The sequence below is a fragment of the Coregonus lavaretus genome (assembly GCF_964263955.1).
Source record: "Coregonus lavaretus genome assembly, chromosome: 34".
NCBI classification, from domain to species: domain Eukaryota; kingdom Metazoa; phylum Chordata; class Actinopteri; order Salmoniformes; family Salmonidae; genus Coregonus; species Coregonus lavaretus.
Window position 1 is genome coordinate 21,459,884 of NC_140021.1, and position 19,150 is coordinate 21,479,033.

Consider the following 19,150-nt stretch of genomic DNA (forward strand, 5'->3'; position numbering starts at 1 on the left):
ATGCTTCCTCCTAGTGGCGTGTTATCCACACTGCAGGCAGAGGTTAAATTCCGGACAACGGGCAGGGTTTGAAATCCTTAATGATTCAGCTCAGCCTGATTATTTCCAGTCAGACCAGCCAGATGTGAGAGCCTCTCTGGTCTGGTGACATGGGCAGGGCACTGAGGCTTCTAGACCCTCTCATTATGGTACATGGAGAAGAAACCAGACCTAAATGACTGTAAGTCTCCCGAGTGGCGCAGTGGTCTAAGGCACTGCATCGCAGTGTTAACTGTGCCACCAGAGATCCTGGTTCAAATCCAGGCTCTGTCGCAGCCGGCCGCGACCGGGAGACCCATGGGGCGGCGCACAATTGGTCCAGGGTAGGGGAGGGAATGGCCGGCAGGGATGTAGCTCAGTTGATAGAGCATGGCGTTTGCAACGCCAGGGTTGTGGGTTTGATTCCCACGGGGGGCCAGTATAAAAAAAAATAAAAAAGATCTATTCGCTAACTGTAAGTCGCTCTGGATAAGAGCGTCTGCTAAATGACTAAAATGTAAATGTCTGTATGAGAGAGCAGACTGACCTGACTTGTACATTTACATTTAAGTCATTTAGCAGACGCTCTTATCCAGAGCGACTTACAGTTAGTATAGATGTAATAGGGGAATACACCCAGCACTGTAAGATGATTTTCAAAGGGAGATGATCAACCTCTGAATCTTGGATCCTGATGTAAAAATACCCCTTTCTCAAGGGATTGATTGTTTAATTCCCTCTTATTTATCTTTACCCATGCTTTTCATTTCATTCTCTGTTTCCTGTTCTTAAATTTCTGTCCCACTCTCTCAACCCATAGCAAGAGAATCCCATTTACAAGAGCCCTATTAATACGTTCCAGAATCCGAACTATGGACATAAAGCTGTGAGTTTGTATTCACTTTCCCTCTCCTCTGTTTTCCTGCATGGGTTTGTTTGTTTGTGTGTGTATATATATATGTTTCTTTATTTGTGTTTGTCAACTTACTGTAAACTGTCACTATTTCATCAATCTCAATATTTCTGGCTTTCATTTGGTCTCTTTGGGCCACGTAAGACAGTTGATGAAACTGCAGAAAGATCCATATGAGGGGATATTAAAACCCACAATAATACCTATTGTTTTGTTGGTCAACATAAACTGTCCCCTCTGTTAGTAGTTTGAATAGAGGTAAGTATTAACAGGTGATAACATGGAAGCCTAGTATAGTATTTTGTATGATATTTGAAGCTAGACTATGATGGAAATGGCATGTTGTGACTGTGACGTTTGTTGATATTTCTTCTAAAAGTGTTACCTGGATGACAACACATAAATGTTCTCTCACAATAACACCAATCAGTTGAAAAGATCTGTCTAAAGAATGCTTAATAATAATTTGACATTCTAAATGGATGGCTCTGATTTTGCTGTGGTATTTTTTCCTAGTAAATTGTCTCATGTTGCAGCTGTTGTCACACGACTGACATGTTATGTGACAGATAGAATTGTAATGTACAGTCAGACATATTATAACGTTTTTCTTGTGCCTTCCAGGGCGAAAACCCTACAAGCAGTGGCGACCCATCATTCAGGGCAGGTAGAGCCCCACCTGTTTGCCTGTTTTGCATGTTATTTTGGCATTAATACGTGTCACATATCAGTTTGCAAACAATGTACCAAAAAATTATAATTTAGTTAATAAAGCCTCATATAAACATGGTCACGTTTTTGCTTTCTTGAGTAAGGCAGCTCCAAAATGCAGGTGTTTCAGCCTAGCTCAGTGCTTTCTGTGGTGGTGTGGCAGCCAGTGGAAAGACGGAGCGTAGGGGTTGGTAATGTTCTCTAGTTGCGCCGTGATTGGCTCAGTGTTCTGTCACCCATGGGGACACTACATCACCTCAAAATCTACGGGTAGAGCTCGAAGATTCAAGCCCCTTGGGTGCTGCCATAGAGTTAGATTAGAAATGCCCATCCAAGAAGGCTCAAGGTCATTGGCCACAGATAAAATGATGTCAAATCACGTTATATAATAATAATAAGCCATTTACATTTACATTTTAGTCATTTAGCAGACGCTCTTATCCAGAGCGACTTACAGTTAGTGAATACATATCTTTTTTTCTTTTACTGGCCCCCCGTGGGAATCGAACCCACAACCCTGGCGTTGCAAACGCCATGCTCTATCAACTGAGCTACATCCCTGCCGGCCATTCCCTCCCCTACCTTGGACGACGCTGGGCCAATTGTGCGCCGCCCATGAGTCTCCCGGTCGCGGCCGGCTGCGACAGAGCCTGGATTCGAACCAGGATCTCTAGTGGCACAGTTAACACTGCGATGCAGTGCGATGCAGTGCCTTAGACCACTGCGCCACAGATGCTTTTATCCAAACCGACTTACAGTCATACGTGCATACATTTTTAGGTATGGGTGGTCCCGGGGATCGAATCCACTACCCTGGCGTTACAAGCGCCATGCTCTACCAATTGAGCTACAGAGGACCACTATATCTATATCTACAGTATCTTTGATTGGACTGACCATGTCAATATCATACTTTCAAAATCTTAGCTAGCAGGCTAGCAGTCATCATCATGAATCAAGTCGACAATCTACTTGCAAATCCTTTTCAATCCTTGTCATATGAAGAGAAATAATGAAGAAAAATTATAGATAAAACGTATCGGTGCTCATCAGCCATTGGACATAAACATTACACAACAAGTTGGAAATCGCAAATTCAACAATGAGTGTTTGGAAGGAATCAGTGGCTAATGCAAGCATTGCAAAGCAATCACTAGCCTGCTATTCAGTGGAGTGGATAAACATTCAACATTGGCCATGCTGTCAATCCAGCATGACTTCTGCCACGGTCAAAACAACTGGGAACTGGGAAATCTCAGACTTCAGTGAGTTCAAGACAACTGGGAACTCGGGAAAAAAATTAGCTCCGACTGGGAAAATACATTTTGAACGGTCATCCAACTCGGAATTGCAAGTTGGGAACTCAGGCCTCTTTCTAGACCTCCGACCTGAAGATCACTGACGTCATCATGATTCGACCTTGGAGTTCCCAATTGTAATGAAATCACCATAAATCCAGAGAATGCCAGACTTTGATGACAAAGTTTGATGACAAAATCTGTCCACGAATGACCACCGCGCCACCTTCATGTTCAAGTGAGGACAGCACAACAAGGTGAGTCCAAAAATTGTCTAGTATGCTGCTGCATAAATAATGTAATATGCCAGGGAGATATGTATACTGTAAGAAAGTAATACTAAGTGTATGTTGTGCAGTAAGCTGTTAGTAGCCCATGTGCCTCACCCTAATAATTTGGTCCCGTTTCCCCTCTTAATTTAGCCTACTGTTCTGACTTGGTGGTGCACATGTAGCCTATAGCCTGTTTTAGAAAAATGTAATCAGCAAATATTGTAAGAGCTTTCATTGTCTGCTTATATGCCCCCATTATGTATCCTACGGTTCTGACTTGGTGTACAGGGAGAATACTGTAATGTTCTGAATTCTGTTGCTGTACATTTCAAAAGCGCTGAACAAATAGTTATATTGACTATGTCCATCCTAGCTCCCTCATTAATGTCTTAATCTAAATTACGGATTGCCTCTTATGCGCTTGTCGTCCCCTTATGCCATAGTTTGTACATCTCAATTGTCAGTAGAAACCACATTTGTTTAAGCAAGTCAGAGTGCTGTTACAACAGTGGTCAACCACAAATATGAAGGCAAATGATGGAGCTTCAGTTCTCCCTGAAAAACACTGTATGCAAATATAGTTCTAGCGGATAGAGGGTGAGAGGGATAGGGGCATGGAAGGTGGGATTCATTGTATATATTTAGCAATTTCTTATTTTTGTCGCTTCAGTATTATAATATTACATTTGGCCAATACACTTGGTATTTTTAATAACATTTTATTTTCTATTCATTGTCTTTAAAAAATGTACAATTATGTGTATATACTTTTAGATGCTTTCTTTTATTTCTTGAACAACTGGTTGAAATTAAGGTTTTTGCCACAGGACTGGTATGGGCAAAAGGTTGTACCTTTCAGAGACAATGTATTCCAAATGGCACTCTATTCCCTTTATAGTGCACTACTTTTGACAAGGGCCAATGGGCTCTGATCAAAAGTAGAGATCTACTGTATATAGGGAATGGAGTGCCATTTGGAACGCAGCAATTGAGTTTCAGACAGGACCTGAGACTAAAGCATACCTTTTGCATTGTGGTTATAAAGTATTTTTTCAGCCATAGGTTAAACACATAGATTTGTGTATAAATTTGTCATCCATCTAGCAGGAATACAAGAATCTGGATTTATCATTGAGCGCAGTTTTTAAAGATTCATTTCTCACGTCAATCACATAATTGTCAATCATAGAAAACCATTGGTTGACTCTAACCAGATAACATTTAATGGGTGAAGAAGTGCTAAGAACTATTACATTGATGTTTTAAAAGTGATCATTGCACTATTGATGAGGACCAGTTTGCCTTGCGAAAAGACTGAAAAGACTAACAATACATTCTGTCATAAGACTGTCATAAACAGTCTATTTTAAAAGGATTGAAAACCACTTGTATTAATGGGATAAAGTAATCTAAATCACTTAATTACACAATCAATTGACATGTCTTTATGTGTATAATATAGTTATTCTATAGCATTTCAGTATTCAACCTCAGGTCCTTTTCTGTGCTCATTCCAAGCAAAGCCAAATAATGCCTTCATTGCAAAGCCTTCCCACTGGGTACAGACGTCAATTCAACTTCTATTCCATGTTGGTTCAACGTGATTTCATTGAAATGACGTGGAAACAACGTTGATTCAACCAGAGTGTTTCATGTTGATCAATGTAAAAAATTGTGAATACTGATACAAGTTAGCTTTTGAAATCACAGGGCTGGGTGTTATAGCGATCTGGTGCCTGATGGCACAGTCAATGACATGGCACCCGACCATTGGTTGATGCATGCAATGTCTGAGTAGGGGAACAGGACCAAAGTTAACCCGGTGCCTTGGTTGAACCAGGACACAGACAAATAAGGTCATCCAATTACAGAGCTGCAGCCAATCGGAACAGCGGACGAATTTCATTCAAAATCAAGCGGGAAGCCAAAGACACGTCTATTCAATTCAAACTCTCAAATCCAATGTAGGTTGGCTAGGGTACAGCACTTACCTTGGTCGTTTTCATCTGCTCAGACATTGCTGATGCATGTCAGATCTTACAACGCCTGGATAGCTATTTCACATATCAGCTAACAACATCATCATGTTATAGCAATCTGGTGCCAGACTGCACAGTCGATGACCTGGCACACAACCATTGGTTGCGCAACCTTTATCTGTTGAAAGGTTCTTCAGTGTGTGTCCATCGGCGATCAGCCTTTTTGCCTTGTCTTGCAGTCAGCAAAAAGCAGGTGTAATAAAAAATTATATTGGACCATACCGTTGGATGCCAACCGCCGATAAACCCCACAGAAGAAGAGGCGTGGTCGACACGGTAGCTAGCTAGCTAGGACAACAGTATACAAAGGAATCTCAATTGCATGCTCTTCGCATACACTCTCCTCTCTTCTCGCCTCCTTCTCAAAATCCATTGGAGGAGAAGCTCAGATTATCCATTTGGAAGAACCATTTGCGACCTAGCTTTAACTTCCTGACTGATGTCTTGAGATGTTGCTTCAATATATCGACATCATTTTCCTTCCTCAAGATGCCATCTACAGTGAGGGAAAAAAGTATTTGATCCCCTGCTGATTTTGTACGTTTGCCCACTGACAAAGAAATGATCAGTCTATAATTTTAATGTTAGGTTTATTTGAACCGTGAGAGACAGAATAACAACAACAAATTCCAGAAAAACGCATGTCAAAAATGTTATAAATTGATTTGCATTTTAATGAGGGAAATAAGTATTTGACCCCTCCGCAAAACATGACTCAGTACTTGGTGGCAAAACCCTTGTTGGCAATCACAGAGGTCAGACGTTTCTTGTAGTTGGCCACCAGGTTTGCACACATCTCAGGAGGGATTTTGTCTCACTCCTCTTTGCAGATCTTCTCCAAGTCATTAAGATTTTGAGGCTGACATTTGGCAACTCGAACCTTCAGCTCCCCACACAGATTTTCTATGGGATTAAGGTCTGGAGACTGGCTAGGCCACTCCAGGACCTTAATGTGCTTCTTCTTGAGCCACTCCTTTGTTGCCTTGGCCGTACGTTTTGGGTCATTGTCATGCTGGAATACCCATCCACAACCCATTTCCAATGCCCTGGCTGAGGGAAGGAGGTTCTCACCCAAGATTTGACGGTACAAGGCCCCGTCCATCGTCCCTTTGATGCGGTGAAGTTGTCCTGTCCCCTTAGCAGAAAAACACCCCCAAAGCATAATGTTTCCACCTCCATGTTTGATGGTGGGGATGGTGTTCTTGGGGTCATAGGCAGCATTCCTCCTCCTCCAAACACGGCGAGTTGAGTTGATGCCAAAAAGCTAGATTTTGGTCTCATCTGACCACAACACTTTCACCCAGTTCTCCTCTGAATCATTCAGATGTTCATTGGCAAACTTCAGATGGGCCTGTATATGTGCTTTCTTGAGCAGGGGAACCTTGCGAGCGCTGCAGGATTTCAGTCCTTCACGGCATAGTGTGTTACCAATTGTTTTCTTGGTGACTATGGTCCCAGCTGCCTTGAGATCATTGACAAGATCCTCCCGTGTAGTTCTGGGCTGATTCCTCACCGTTCTCATGATCATTGCAACTCCACGAGGTGAGATCTTGCATGGAGCCCCAGGCCGAGGGAGATTGACAGTTATTTTGTGTTTCTTCCATTTGCGAATAATCGCAACAACTGTTGTCACCTTCTCACCAAGCTGCTTGGCAAAGGTCTTGTAGCCCATTCCAGCATTTTGTAGGTCTACAATCTTGTCCCTGACATCCTTGGAGAGCTCTTTGGTCTTGGCCATGGTGGAGAGTTTGGAATCTGATTGATTTATTGCTTCTGTGGACAGGTGTCTTTTATACAGGTAACAAACTGAGATTAGGAGCACTTCCTAATCTCAGCTCGTTACCTGTATAAAAGACACCTGGGAGCCAGAAATCTTTCTGAATGAGAGGGGGTTAAATACTTATTTCCCTCATTAAAATGCAAATCAATTTATAACATTTTTGACATGCGTTTTTCTGGATTTTGTTGTTGTTATTCTGTCTCTCACTGTTCAAATAAACCTACCATTAAAATTATAGACTGATCATTTCTTTGTCAGTGGGCAAACATACAAAATCAGCAGGGGATCAAATACTTTTTTCCCTCACTGTATTTTGTGAAGTGCACCAGTCCCTCCTGCAGCAAAGCACCCCCACAGCATGATGCTGCCACCCCCGTGCTTCACGGTTGGGATGGTGTTCTTTGGCTTGCAAGCCTTCCCGTTTTTCCTCCAAACATAACGATGGTCATTATGGCCAAATGGTTATATTTTTGTTTCATCAGACCAGAGGACATTTCTCCAAAAAGTACAATCTTTATCCCCATGTGCAGTTGCAAACCGTCTGGCTTTTTTATGGTGGTTTTGGAGCAGTGGCTTCTTCCTTGCTGAGCGGCCTTTCAGGTTATGTCGATATAGGACTCGTTTTACTGTGGATATAGATACTTTTGTACCTGTTTCCTCCAGCATCTTCACAAGGTCCTTTGCTGTTGTTCTGGGATTGATTTGCACTTTTCGCACCAAAGTACGTTCATCTCTAGGTGACAGAACGCGTCTCCTTCCTGAGCGGTATGACGGCTGTGTGGTCCCATGTTTTATACATACATACATACATACATACATACATACATACACATACATATCCTTCAAAAATATATATATATATTCCCCTTTATTACTTTCCAACCCCACCACCCTTTCCCTACTTGGAGTAAACTAGTGAACAACAATGCTTAGGCCTCTACTTCCAGCTTATACCTACTATCTACATTTTATGGACACAGTCAATTTTACAATAATTATATTTTGTTTGTTGTTTCTCCTGAACTTCCTCTACTCTCAACCTCTCCGATCATTTTCATGATGTCCATCCGGTTTGCTTCGATATGCCATATCTTTCTAACTGTGCTCTTTCACAAAAGCTCCCAACCTACAACCTACAGTGGGGAGAACAAGTATTTGATACACTGCCGATTTTGCAGGTTTTCCTACTTACAAAGCATGTAGAAGTCTGTACGTTTTATCATAGGTACACTTCAACTGTGAGAGATGGAATCTAAAACAAAAATCCAGAAAATCACATTGTATGATTTTTAAGTAATTAATTTGCATTTTATTGCATGACATAAGTATTTGATACATCAAAAAGCAGAACTTAATATTTGGTACAGAAACCTTTGTTTGCAATTACAGAGATCATACGTTTCCTGTAGGTCTTGACCAGGTTTGCACACACTGCAGCAGGGATTTTGGCCCACTCCTCCAAACAGAACTTCTCCAGATCCTTCAGGTTTCGGGGCTATCGCTGGGCAATACGGACTTTCAGCTCCCTCCAAAGATTTTCTATTGGGTTCAGGTCTGGAGACTGGCTAGGCCACTCCAGGACCTTGAGATGCTTCTTACGGAGCCACTCCTTAGTTGCCCTGGCTGTGTGTTTCGGGTTGTTGTCATGCTGGAAGACCCAGCCACGACCCATCTTCAATGCTCTTACTGAGGGAAGGAGGTTGTTGGCCAAGATCTCGCGATACATGGCCCCATCCATCCTCCCCTCAATACGGTGCAGTCGTCCTGTCCCCTTTGCAGAAAAGCATCCCCAAAGAATGATGTTTCCACCTCCATGCTTCACGGTTGGGATGGTGTTCTTGGGGTTGTACTCATCATTCTTCTTCCTCCAAACACGGCGAGTGGAATTTAGACCAAAAAGCTATATTTTTGTCTCATCAGACCACATGACCTTCTCCCATTCCTCCTCTGGATCATCCAGATGGTCATTGGCAAACTTCAGACGGGCCTGGACATGCGCTGGCTTGAGCAGGGGGACCTTGCGTGCGCTGCAGGATTTTAATCCATGACGGCGTAGTGTGTTACTAATGGTTTTCTTTGAGACTGTGGTCCCAGCTCTCTTCAGGTCATTGACCAGGTCCTGCCATGTAGTTCTGGGCTGATCCCTCACCTTCCTCATGATCATTGATGCCCCACGAGGTGAGATCTTGCATGGAGCCCCAGACCGAGGGTGATTGACCGTCATCTTGAACTTCTTCAATTTTCTAATAATTGCGCCAACAGTTGTTGCCTTCTCACCAAGCTGCTTGCCTATTGTCCTGTAGCCCATCCCAGCCGTGTGCAGGTCTACAATTTTATCCCTGATGTCCTTACACAGCTCTCTGGTCTTGGCCATTGTGGAGAGGTTGGAGTCTGTTTGATTGAGTGTGTGGACAGGTGTCTTTTATACAGGTAACGAGTTCAAACAGGTGCAGTTAATACAGGTAATGAGTGGAGAACAGGAGGGCTTCTTAAAGAAAAACTAACAGGTCTGTGAGAGACGGAATTCTTACTGGTTGGTAGGTGATCAAATACTTATGTCATGCAATAAAATGCAAATTAATTACTTAAAAATCATACAATGTGATTTTCTGGATTTTTGTTTTAGATTCCGTCTCTCACAGTTGAAGTGTACCTATGATAAAAGTTACAGACCTCTACATGCTTTGTAAGTAGGAAAACCTGCAAAATCGGCAGTGTATCAAATACTTGTTCTCCCCACTGTATACGGCCCCATGGTGTTTATACTTGCGTACTATTGTTTGTACAGATGAACGTGGTACCTTCAGGCATTTGGAAATTGCTCCCAAGGATGAACCAGACTTGTGGAGGTCTACCATTTTTTCCTGAGGTCTTGGCTGATTTCTTTTGATTTTCCCATGATGTCAAGCAAAGAGGCACTGAGTTTGAAGGTATTCCTTGAAATACATCCACAGGTACACCTCCAATTGACTCAAATTATGTCAATTAGCCTATCAGAAGCTTCTAAAGCCATGACATCATTTTCTGGAATTTTCCAAGCTGTTTAAAGGCACAGTCAACTTAGTGTATGTAAACTTCTGACCCAATGGAATTGTGATACAGTGAATTATAAGTGAAATAATCTGTCTGTAAACAATTGTTGGAAAAATTACTTGTGTCATGCACAAAGTAGATGTCCTAACCGACTTGCCAAAACTATAGTTTGTTAACAAGAGTGGTTGAAAAACGAGTTTTAAAGACTCCAACCTAAGTGTATGTAAACTTCCGACTTCAACTGTAGATAAGACTCAAACTATAAGAAGGAAATGAGAGCCATAATCTTCCTGTCTGCACAACATATAGCTTCAGTCATAGACTGTTTCCCAGCTCAATCCCTGGCCTGCAAACTGACCAGTGGCCACAGGTGCTAAACACCTGGCAGTTCTTATGGCTGTGCTTGCTTGGCTTTAGCTTGCTTGGCTTTAGCTGATAACAGATATTGCCTGGGGTACCTGATGAGAGTGCTGAATGAAAGGAAAATTTAAATAGACCCCAGGGATTAAACAGGAACAGTCAAGCTTCCAGGACTGATATTTTGGTTGATTGCAGGGGCGGACTTAGTGATTTGAAGGCTCCGGGCAGAAGCCAGTCTGAGCCCCACCCCCACCCCTCCTATGTGTGCCCAAAAAATATATGGGTTTGATAGTGAAGACATGTAAAATTGTACAACATTTGAATGTGTCATGAACACAACCAGTCATGATGTTTTCATCTGACTGTCAAACAAATCACTTCAAAAAGTAGGTTACCTTTGCACGTTCATCCAAATAATTCCAGCATCCGAACAGTGCACTGTGCACCCGCCAACTTTCCTTCAATTCGCAAGTGGCTGAAACTGTCTTACTAGAGAAAGAATCTGAGCGAGTGAAACAGCGCCCTTCTGTCTTACTAGGACTATATTTACATTTGACATTTAACAGACGCTCTTATGTGGAGCAATTTACAGTTAGTGACATTCCATACTGTTTTTGGCCAGACAGCATCCGATACATGGGCTACACATACATGTCTTCTGCCTCAATGACGACGGCAGTATTATCAGCAGCACCTGTCTTTTTACTAAAGAAATGCATATTGCATCCCTCTAGAGTCACTGATGTAGGCACCTTCAACCGGTTGTCGCTATTTACCACAGCCACCAACTCAGAATTGGCTAAATTGTAAAAAGGTATGAAAACTGTGACGTCACGAGAGGCTACACAGCTTTCAGCGGGATTGCTCAAGTAGTGCAAGGAGACAAGGTTCAAACCAAACAAGGATTTTATTAAAGGTCTTGGGAAATTAACGAAAATATAACCAAATTCTGTTCTCTTGTGGCTCTTTAAGGGTTAACAGTTCAGGGATGTCTCTTCCACATCCAAAATCATAGTTCGCACTCGCTCAGATAACTTTTCCCCAGCCTTACTGTAGTCCACGTTGTAGCTAGTGGCCAACCCAGCAAAAAGTCCTTCCAAATGTCTCTCCCGTAGTTCCACAGGCGAATATATCCAAAGGTGAGTATTTCCCAAAGGTAAGTATCTCCAAATCCTTATATCCCTCATGGAAGTGGACGTGCAGCACTCTTGTCCTCCAGAGAGCCCAGGTTGGAGACTGTGTTACTTCACAACCCACACCCACACTCTCTCTCAGTGTCTCTTCCCTTCAAACAACCTTCAGCTCATCAGCTCCTGATTTGTTTCAGCTGCGTGGGAAGATTGGCCATAGAGGGGTGGAGTTCCCGACCATACCAGCAGATGGAGCCATAGCTGTCTGGGTTTGCAGCCACCTCAGGGGGATGTAACGTCCCTCCAGGACACAGCCTCTCGTGACATCACAAAACAAACATTTGAGGTTAGGGTTTGGCATAAGGTTAGCAGTGTGGTTAAGGTTAGGTTTAAGGTTAGTGTTGGCTTTAAAATCATATTTTAAGAGGATCCATTTTTGCCCACTGCACTGAGGCTAGGAAACACTATCACCACCGATAAATCTACAATAATCGAGAATTTCAACAAGCATTTTGCTACGGCTGGCCATGCTTTCCACCTGGCTACCACTACCCCGGCCAGCAGCTCTGCACCCTCCGCTGCAGCTTGCCCATGCCCCCCCCCGCTTCTCCTTCACACAAATTCAGATAGCTGATGTTCTGAAAGAGCTGCAAAATCTGGACCCCTACAAATCATCTGGGCTAGACAATCTGGACCCTTTCTTTCTAAATCTGGCCGCCGAAATTGTCACAACCCCTATTACTAGCCTGTTCAACCTCTCTTTCGTAACGTCTGAGATCCCCAGAGATTGGAAAGCTGCCGCGGTCATCCCCCTCTTCAAAGTGGGTGACACTCTAGATCCAAACTGTTACAGACCTATATCCATCCTGCCCTGCCTTTCGAAAGTTTTTGAAAGCCAAGTGTACAAACAGATCACCGACCATTTCGAATACCACCGTACCTTTTCCGCTATGCAATCCGGTTTCCGAGCTGGTCATGGGTGCACCTCAGCCACGCTCAAGGTCCTAAACGATATTATAACCACGATCAATAATAGACAGTACTGTGCAGCCGTGTTCATCGACCTGGCCAAGGCTTTCGACTCTGTCAACCACCACATTCTTATTGGCAGACTAAATAGCCTTGGTTTCTCAAATGACTGCCTCACCTGGTTCACCAACTACTTCTCAGATAGAGTTCAATGTGTCAAATCGGAGGGCCTGTTGTCTGGACCTATGGCAGTCTCTATTGGGGTGCCACAGGGTTCAATTCTTGGGCTGACTCTTTTCTCTGTGTATATCAATGATGTCGCTCTTGCTGCTGGTGACTCTCAGATCCACCTCTACGCAGACGACACCATTTTGTATACATCTGGCCCTTCATTGGACACTGTGTTAACAAACCTCCAAACGAGCTTCAATGCCATACAACACTCCTTCAGTAGCCTCCAACTGCTCTTAAACACTAGTAAAACTAAATGCATGCTCTTCAATCGAACGCTGCTGGCACCCGCCCACCCGACTAGAATCACTACTCTCGACGGGTCTGACCTAGAGTATGTGGACAACTACAAATACCTAGGTGTCTGGTTAGACTGTAAACTCTCCTTCCAGACTCACATTAAGAATCTCCAATCCAAAGTTAAATCTAGAATCGGCTTCCTATTTCGCAACAAAGCCTCCTTCACTCATGCTGCCAAACATACCCTCGTAAAACTGACTATCCTACCGATCCTTGACTTCGGCGATGTTATTTACAAAATAGCCTCCAACACTCTACTCAGCAAATTGGATGTAGTCTATCACAGTGCCATCCGTTTTGTCACCAAAGCCCCATATACTACCCACCACTGTGACCTGTACGCTCTTGTTGGCTGGTCCTCACTACATATTTGTTGCCAAACCCACTGGCTCCAGGCCGTCTATAAATCACTGCTAGGCAAATCCCTGCCTTATCTTAACTCATTGGTCACCATAGCAACACCCACCCGTAGTATGCGCTCCAGCAGGTATATCTCACTGGTCATCCACGAAGCCAACACCTCCTTTGGCGGCCATTCCTTCCAGTTCTCTGCTGCCAATGACTGGAACGAATTGCAAAAATCTCTGAAGCTGGAGACTCTTATCTCCCTCACTAACTTTAAGCATCAGTTGTCAGAGCACCTTACCGATCACTGCACCTGTACACAGCCCATCTGAAATTAGCCCACCCAACTACCTCATCCCCATATTGTTATTTATTTTGCTCATTTGCACCCCAGTATCTCTATTTGCACATCATCTCTTGCACATCTATCATTCCAGTGTTAATACGAAATTGTAACTATTTGGTACTATAGCCTATTTATTGCCTTAACTTGCTACATTTGCACACACTGTATATAGATTTTCTGTTGTATTTTTGACTTTATGTTTTGTTTACCCCATGTGTAACTCTGTGTTGTTGTTATTATTGCACTGCTTTGCTTTATCTTGGCCAGGACACAGTTGTAAATTAGAACTTGTTCTCAACTGGCTTACCTGGTTAAATAAAGATGAAATTAAATAAAAGAAATAGCCATAATTATGACTTTGTGGCAGTGGTAACTAGTGACAACCCCTTCCAAGGCAAATGCAGAAGGCCAACATCTGTGGATACGATGGATTGAGACGCAGCCTATGCAAAACAACGGATATCTCTAGCTTAAACATATTATGATATTATTATTATTATTTAAACAGATATATTTTTATGGGGATGGAGCATGGGGGGGCCTCAAGCGGAGAATATATTTTTATATTTTTGCCCTGCTCATGAGGCCCCTTGATGATGTGAAGCCTGAGGCAGGCATTTCTGCCTAATGGTAAGTCCACCAGTGGTTGTTTGACTGGAAAGTTTACCAATGTCTTCCATCCTGAAGAATAAATATTTTCTTAATAAAGAAAAATTAATTAAATACCAGAAAAATAGTTGATTACAAAATAACTCTCTTGCTTGAATTTTATTTTGGTCAGATCCAACCAAAACACATTTGGTAAGCCACATTTGGTGACCAGTCAAAGTAATTTTTTTCTAACATAAACAAATGAAAGTGGTGATTGAACAGTGAAAAGACGCTGGACTGGGTTCAAACCCAAACCCATGCAGAACAGCAGTAAAATAACAGGTAGCCTATTAAGTTGTTGTGTGTGAGAGTGAGTAGTCCAAATGTGAGAAAGATTTAATCCCCCTTTGATTCTTTATCCAATGAGGTTTTCTGTAAAGCACAAACAGTGTCTTTGTGTCCCATTCAGACATGGGCAGCTTCAAGGGAGCCTGTGTGTGTACACCCTAACCAGACCAGACCCTAACAGCTCATGGAAACTGTTGCCACACCCTCAGTCAGTCCACTCAGCAATATGTGTTATAGTAGGACTAGATGTCAGCAATTCATCCAAGAACCTCTTGCAAAGTAATTTTTTAAAAGCATAGAATGTCCATTAAAAAGAGGGTAACCAATAAGGGAGATAGACTGAACATGACCCTAAAAGGCAACACATCACAAACCCGTCCATACATAACACATTTATTTGATAATAAGAGGCTATTCCAGTGTTAGTTTTGGGAGAACTTTCATTATTCTCGTACATGTCATAAGGTTCACTGTAATATAATATGCGTGTATGTTAAACTCATGACGTCATTTGGCATGTCCTGTGGAGGCGGGGCTTAGCTTCAGCAGAGAGTACTGCTGACTTGTCTCTTCATCTAATTTTGAAAATAACAATAAGTTCACGCGGCCAGGGGAATATCCTACACACACACACACACACATATATATATGTATATATATATATATATATATTATTAATTACATACGCCAACACTTTTATACAACTAAATAGTAGACTGCATTTTTCCCTTTCTCAATGGAGTAACTGAATAAGGAATGACCCGCGGGGGAGTGAATTGACCGTGACTTTTCGCAGAGGAGAAAGTACCTCCCGTTGCCAACAAGGCAATTGTTGCTGTGTCTACGCTGGGTAGCGGATCACGACGGGGATTTTAAAGAAGATACATTTACATATGTTGCCTCGGAAATAAATTACGCCGATAAGGTAAGTAATTATATTTTGATAATTGTATGACTCCTGTTTTTCATCAGTTCTTGATTACTCTCCAATAAGTCTATGAATTTCCACAGGAGTGAAGGACTCGGATGATGGATATCTTAAGGACAGTTCGTTATTTACTGGGGGGGCGCGACTGGTCTAACTTAAGGTGTCATAAAAAAAAACACCCCTATCTAGAGGTCTTCATGGATCCACCTGTACCCGAATACCCGGGTCCCGAGCGGGTCCGGATCCAGAATTATAAATATTCTCACGGGTCTGGGTCGGATCTGATATGATTGTCACGGGTCTTGGGAATCTGTAATTTCAACTGACTTGTCCGGAAGGACCCGTACAGATCCGAATGTGACTGCTGCAGTAGTAATGGGTGGTAGTAATTATATTTTTGGTGAATGTCGGAACTATTTGTCTCCTAGATTTGCATACTGTTACTACTGCTTTTTAAGCTCAAAAGTTTTTTCTGCAAATAAGTTACAAAATAATTATCTAAAGAGGGTGAATCCTCACTGCAGAAACAATAAACAGTGGAGAGAGCGAGTCAATCTGGTCTACAGTGATTTTTACAGTGCGTAAAAATAATTTTCTTGGCATCTAATCATTTTTGCCAGGTAAAAATGCATTTGAATGCGCATTTCACTATCTGACATAATGGTAGCCAGCCTTTTGTGCTTTACATTGGAGATTTACATTTTTTAAATGGTTTTAGGTTGATTTTTAAGCATTTTGAATGAAGAGCTGTTTGGGATCCAAATGAGCCAGCTCTTTTACGTGAACAAAGCCAAATGTGCCAGATCACCAAAAAGACTCAGAATGACCATTGCTAAGCGAGAGAGAGAGAAATTGTATCATTATGCTGCTGCTCTTGCTTTTCAGGAGAGTGGCGCATGTAGCTTGTTGTTGGCCAATCATAAGTCATCAAAGCGGCAATAGGCTACAGTCATAGAGCCGCTGTGTGTGGAAAAAGTTAGGAGATATCTAATCAATGGAATATGGAATTAAAATGATGGAATTATAAATTAAAGGAGGAGGAGAGGCTACAACGACCAAGAGCCAACAGGTAGGCTTCTACTTAATATTCTGAATGGAGTTGTTGTTGTTTGTAAATGTGTAGGAAGAGAAAGTGCATGTAGCCTCAATTAGCCTAGCTAGCTAACTAGCTTAACTAGCTTCTCCCAGTTTGATGCAGTCAAGACAGGTACTACGTATCATATCGGATGATAACCTAGCTATGGCAGCTATTATTCTACTATAGCGTGAGTCGGCTTGGTTGTTTGCTGTCTCTCCCTCCCTTCTCCGTGTCACTTGCTCACACTCACAGTAGTAGCCTACACACACAGCACAGCCCCTTCTAGAGCGTCACCACTTTCTACACTGTGTGCTAACTCCCGCTTGCTGTACTCCAGCCTCCCGCTTCCTGTCGGGCACTGTTTTCCTGCAGTTTAGTTAACGGCGGTGAGGGCAGGTGTTCGGTAGGCGGAAGTGAAGGACACTGTCTACCGGTGCCGCTCCCTCTAGCTAGCAAAGAGGATTCCTGTACACAGCAGGCAGGGGCGATTTAAAAAAAAATAATAATAATACTTTGATTTCCCTTTTGACCCACATTCAAAACTGCCACGCAAACAGCCAACAAGTGCTCAGCATATGTGGGAACTCCTTCAAGACTGTTGGAAAAGCATTCCAGGTGAAGCTGGTTGAGAGAATGCCAAGAGTGTGCAAAGCTGTCATCAAAGCAAAGGGTGGCTATTTGAAGAATCTCAAATGTAAAATATATTTTGATTTGTTTAACACTTTTTTGGTTACTACATGATTCCATATGTGTTATTTCATAGTTTTGATGTCTTCACTATTATTCTACAATGTGGAAAATAGTAAATATAAAGAAAAACCCTTGAATGAGTAGGTGTTCTAAAACTTTTGACCGGTAGTGTACATTCAGAACAAAGATTTTAAAAGTGACCGGGATTGCACAATAAAGCCGGGGACTTATTTCCATTGTGGTCCCAATTTAATTTTTTTACATAAATACACATACAATTACACAGATACAGACACATTACAGAGATACAGACAAAAATAGGTTATACTGTTCACACATTAGCCAGCTTTTGACATTCTTTTTAAAAGTGGTTATGGTTGGTATGGCTTTTAGTTGCTGTGGTAGTTTGTTCCACTCAACAGCGCCGGGCTATAAAAATGTGTTCTTACCAGATAGATTGTTATATTTAAAACAGTGAATATTAGAGTCTCTGGCTCTGGTATTATGATGGTGGACATCTTTAACAAATGAAAAATAGTTGGATAGGTACCTGGGGGCTGAGTCTGTGATAATTCTGTGGACCAGACCAAGTTTAATTAATGCTACTCGTTTTTTCCACAGATAGCCTAGCTGCTTAAAATGCTCGACCTCCAGATGAGTATGAGCGGGAAGTTTAAGAACAATTCTTACAAGCTTGTTTTGGCTGGTTTGTAGCTTATTCTTTAGACGTTTGGGGCTGCTGGTGAACCATGATGTACAGGCATAATCAAAGTGACACTGGACTAGCACACTTGCCAGAGTCTTTAGGGTGTCTTTAGCTATTGGCGACAGATTTTCATGCAAATATTCTCAAATCTGCATAAAAACAATATGCACATTTTCCCATCAGAGTTGTGTTTCCATCTTATTGACTTGTTGCGGATAAAATTATATGCGTAAATACATAGTGCACATAAAATAAAATAAGTTCAATGGGTTTCCATCACATTTTCAACTCTAGGCCTACTGATTGTTTTGTCACAAAAAAATGTTGCGTAGGTATAGCGAATGTGCCCACTCTGGTATTGGCACGTGCACTCTAGCCAACAGCTCACAGATACAATGCGGGTATAGCCTACATGATGATATTATTATGGACTAAAGTGTTAGATTATTCTTATTTGTCAAATGGCATCCAAGCATCGATCCTCATGTCACCAGAATAAGATCCTCGATATTTATTGAAAGGAACATCATCACCATGTTCTTTCACGACCCTGTGAAGTTCATCATAATTTATTTCATCTGTAGCCTAATAAATTGCATGCTTACCCGAGTCGTAGTGGACCAAACAACATATCATCGTGTGACTCCAAGTTTACTTCGATATGATGGATATTATATCAATATTTGTGCATAAAAGCGCTTCCACCGCTATTTCTCGCATAATTCATTTTACAGACACAAAAAGAGCCAACCTTGTTTAGCGTATTTTGTTTAGTCTACATTTTTGTCCCTAAAATTTATCCGACGTGTACTTTACTCTCATAAAAAGGTTGGATTAAAACCTGGTTAATGTCACGCCATTTTGAGGATGCTGGAATTATATTTTGGACAAATGTGCGCATACAGGAGACTTTTGAAGTACCCTAATCAGATTAAAACATTGTGATTGGTTGTGTTTATGCCACATAAAAGTTAATACATTTTAAAAGTTAAATGACAAATATTTAGGCGATATTGAAGCATTCTAGGTGCGCAAGGAATAGCCGCTCGGATTGGAGAGGAGGC

The 19,150-nt window shown here is 42.0% G+C and overlaps 1 protein-coding gene and 1 pseudogene across 2 annotated transcripts in view; both read left to right on the plus strand.

The window, feature by feature from the left end:
* The window catches only part of LOC311108901 (integrin beta-1-like), a 39,698-nt pseudogene that overhangs the window by 15,939 nt on the left and 4,609 nt on the right, over nucleotides 1-19,150 (plus strand). The window contains exon 11 of the transcript in view: nucleotides 839-908. The product of the transcript in view is annotated as an integrin beta-1-like (transcript). The remainder of the gene's footprint in view (nucleotides 1-838; nucleotides 909-19,150) is intronic.
* LOC311109077 (integrin beta-1-like) overlaps nucleotides 15,541-19,150 on the plus strand; it is a 39,721-nt gene continuing 36,111 nt past the window's right edge. The window contains exon 1 of the mRNA XM_084151881.1: nucleotides 15,541-15,609. The gene's annotated coding sequence lies outside the window, so the exon portion shown is untranslated. The remainder of the gene's footprint in view (nucleotides 15,610-19,150) is intronic.